The sequence below is a fragment of the Gavialis gangeticus genome, unplaced genomic scaffold (genome assembly GCF_001723915.1).
Source record: "Gavialis gangeticus isolate Ggan-Ray unplaced genomic scaffold, GavGan_comp1, whole genome shotgun sequence".
NCBI lineage: Eukaryota > Metazoa > Chordata > Crocodylia > Gavialidae > Gavialis > Gavialis gangeticus.
In genome coordinates this window covers 8,552,009-8,556,005 of record NW_017728992.1, presented here as the reverse complement: position 1 = coordinate 8,556,005, position 3,997 = coordinate 8,552,009, and the positions used below count along the sequence as shown (strand labels likewise).

The 3,997-nt window shown below is 49.1% G+C and overlaps 1 non-coding gene across 1 annotated transcript; it reads left to right on the top strand.

Moving 5' to 3' along the window:
• The first annotated feature begins 1,068 nt into the window (after window positions 1–1,068).
• Window positions 1,069–1,141, top strand: TRNAQ-CUG. Its single transcript has one exon. It is a non-coding gene; the product is annotated as a tRNA-Gln (tRNA).
• Window positions 1,142–3,997: the final 2,856 nt, after the last annotated feature.

Below are 3,997 nucleotides of genomic sequence, written 5' to 3'. Positions count from 1 at the left end.
TACCCCCTTTCCCTGGCATCATCTTAATCTCTTATAAATTCATTTTGGGATATGTACATCACAGTGAGGCTCATTTTTATCTATGCAGTGGAATAGGTGAGAGATAAGATAATCAGAATTGCATTAAAAAGATATGTGCAGCATAGTTGTGTTTGATTGGAGTGCACTTTGTGTCATCTTATATTTGATTGCATTTAATGTTTGTACATGGGAGTTTAAATGTTATTGTGGCATTAAGCCATGTGGGGGCAGGGGGAGGGGCGGTATATGTGCCTAACTCATGAAGTCAATGAACATTGGTCCAGTGTAAATCCTTTGTCTGTGTTAAAAAACAGCTAGTCTGTGGCATTTTGAGGTGGCTTTGTTGGTCCCTGTCAGGAGGTTTAAGGAACTAAACATTACATAGTGATCAGTGGTGTCAAAACAGTTGAAAGCCTCAAATGTCAAAATCATTTGTTTGTGTTTATTACTATAAGGATACTGTGTATGACAACATATAACCACACATTCACTTTGCCTAGTTGGTTACCTAAGGCATGAAAGGGCGCATTTTCTTAAATCAGTAACCTCCATAGTAAAACAGTACAGATCAAATTACACATTTTCTTCAACCAACATAAAATTCAACATTTACTTCTAATAAATATTCATGCAATACTTTTTTATGTGAGGTTTTTTGTTTGTTTGTTTTGCATTATTAAAGCTCTAGAACTCAAAAGTTTGCAGAAAGGAAACATGAGTTTGTGAATGAAGTCAAATGTACCCTCAAATTTGCTTACAAATTTGTATCCTCTGAAAAGGTTTTGCCTCACTCAAAAGCAGAGCTGCAGAAAATGTTCACTTAATAAGTCTGAAGTTTAATTATTTCATTCATGTGTTTATCTAAGTTTATCCTAGTGCATGGTAGGAGGCATGGTTGTGGCATTGTGCTTTAGATCCCATTGAACCTTACTGAAAATGCAGGGAGAACCCTTCCCTCTTTTCTCCATGGCTAGGAGTCCACATCTGCTGCAATCTCCCAGTCATGGGGATGCTCTATTGGGATCTCCCAGTCCCAGAGGTGCATTAGGCCCAGTGGCCTAATGGATAAGGCGTCAGCTTCTGGAGCTGAGGATTGTGGGTTCAAGTCCCACCTGGGTCAAGCATCCTCTTTATTAAGGGGAAGAAGGAGGATCTGAGTAATTACAGACCAGTCAGTCTCACCTCTGTCCATGGATAGCTCTTCCCGCCCTGGCGGGGGGTTGGGCTAGAAGATCTACTAGGTCCCTTCTGACCCTTAATCTATGAATCTATGAGATGCCCCTGCAGCTGGAAGATCACAGCAGCTGCAGTCTCCCAGCCCCAGGGGTGCATGGGGTGCCCCATGGCTGGGAGATTGGCTCTCAACTCCATGCACTCCTGTGGCTGGGAGACTACAGGTGCTGTGATCTCTCAGCTGTGGGGGTGTCCCATGAACCCCAGGACTGGAAGATTCCAGTGGAACATCCCTGTACCTTGGAGAACTGCTGCACAGCTAAGCTGCTGTGATCTCCCAGCCACAGGGGTGCTCCACTGGAATCTTCCAGTCCTGGGGTTCATGGGGCATCCCACAGCTGTGAGATCTTGTGACTGAGAGATTGCAGCCATACCCCACAGCTGCTGGGACCCAGAGCTGCAGGATGCTTGGTTCCAGCATTGCAGGGGAGTGCTGGGACCCTGCATCTGTACCTATAGGACTTTGAGTCCCAGTATTTATGGGATGCTGCTGGGGCCCAGAGTCTACAGCTGCTGGGTAGTGCTGGGACTGAAAGTCCCTTCACCTTTGGGATGCACAACCTCAGCTGGGCATGGTGCATCCCTGCAGCTGGGAGCCCAGTAAGCTGACAGGGCTCCCAGCCACAGGGGAGACCCTAATACATTTGCATATGTGGCAGAGCACCAGTGGGGTGCTCACCACTTTGGGATGTTGCAAGCTCTGTGGGAGCTTGTTGGCTGAACAACAGGGAATCTCCCCACCCCCTAGGAACCATTTTAAGGGGAAGGTATGTGTGAGAGCACTCATGGTGTTCCACTTTAAGAATTCGGCCAGGCAGCAGGCAGGTGCAATACAGTCCTGACAAGAAGTGATCTTAAGACTCAGGCCAGCAGGGCTGGAGGCAGCAGTTGATGAGGAAGGAGCATGGTGGTGAGGAAGAAGCATGTCCCAGCGGAGACGCTGCTTCAGAGACAATACAGAGGTAAGAGCAGGAGCTCTGGGGTGGCTTGGAGGCTTCTGGTCCTGGGCATGACTTAAAATTGCACCCTTCTGGAATAGGGAGGCCTGGTGGTTGGGCAAGGCCATCAAATGCCAGGTTTGAGGACTGTCCTGGTGTAAGGTGGGTTGGGATGCCTAAATCCCTGCCCCCACCATCTGGTGGGTTACTAGTAACATCAGAGGCAATGTGGTATGTCCATATGGGACACCTGAGCACAATGGGGCACAAGTCCTGAAGTGGGTAGTGGTGCCAGGCATGCCCATGTGGAGTACCTGAGCCCATTTAGGGTGCAAGACCCTGTTAAGAGGGAGCTGGGGGCCAGGCATACCCATGGGTGGCACCTGAGCCTTTTAGGGTGTAAGACACTGGGGAGAGAAGGAGAGTTGTGGGCCATGCACTCCAGCGAGGGGTACCTGAGCCTGAAGGGGTCTTTGGCCCCAGGCCCCAGAGAAGGGGGCAGAATATGTGCCTCAGGGGAGACAAAGGTGCAGAGTTGGCTGCAACAAGGCAACTGAAGGGCTGCACCTGAGTAATTGAACAGTTGAGGCCCTGAAAGTAGGGGGCATGAGTGGAGGCCCTGTTAACTTGGGGGACTGAACTTGGTCCAGGTAAGCCTTTGGGCACCTAAGGCTACAGGTAGGCCTGAGGCCAATTGGAGGGCAGTGGCGGAGAAGCCACAGAGAGAAGAGGGTGAGTCAGCAGCCATGTATGGAGGGCAGCTGGGGGAGTTATCCAGCTATGAGACAGGGGCAGAGTCTGCACAGTATTTTGCAAACCACCCAGAGCTCACTCAGATGAGGGTAGCAGGAGATGCCCGAAAGGTCATGTGCTTGCTGTCTGAGGAGTGAAGGGAATTGAACCCAAGGACCCATCGGGATAGGGCAGGTTGAATGTGGCTCTGGGGAAAAGGAGGGTATGAATGAGGTCCAGCAAGGGCAGTATGAGATACCATGTGAGAGACAATAGTGTGTGAGAGGCCTCAGTGAGAGGGAGGCGGTATGAGTGGGGTCCATAACAGGGAAGTCTGTGAGAGGCCTAATACTGTAATGAGTTGGGTTCTGTCTTAGGCTGGAGTTTTACATAGTAGTTAGAAACATCTGCGAGGCATGGGACCTGGAAGGGGTAGTTGGAGAGTGTATGTAAGGCCCTGACACCAGGGCCCAGAAACAGCAGCCTCTGGCCTAATTAAGATCATAATTACTTAACAGTAAGGCATGGCAGGCGCGATAGGTGGGTGGCATGCCCAGAGGCAGTGGGAGACCAGCACTGTGGCTAGTTGGGGACCTCCCACCTTCGCAATAGTATATTAAAGGTTGATAGCAACCAACTATTAAGTTAGTACACATTTTTGAGGTTTGACTTTATAGCTGGGTGGACCTTTTTATGGCATTATAGCTATTTTGCATATGTAGCTCATCTCAGTTAGTTGTGTAATTAACCAGTTAATTGCACAATCCCTGTGCCATGTAGAGGGGGCCTAAATTGTCTATTCACTTGAAGGAGATTCAACTTTTATAGTTTCATAGTTGGTAGGGTCGGAAGAGACCTGAGCAGATCATCAAGACTGTCCCCCTGCCATGGCAGGAAAGAGTACTGGGGTCAAAAGACCCCAGCAAGGTGTTCATCTAGCCTTGTCTTAAAGACCCCCAGGGTAGGAGCCAGCACCACTTCACTTGGAAGTTGGTTGCAGATCCTAGCCACCCTGAGAGTGAAGTAACGCCTCCTGATGTCTAATCTGAATTTACCCTCTGCCAGCTTGTGAC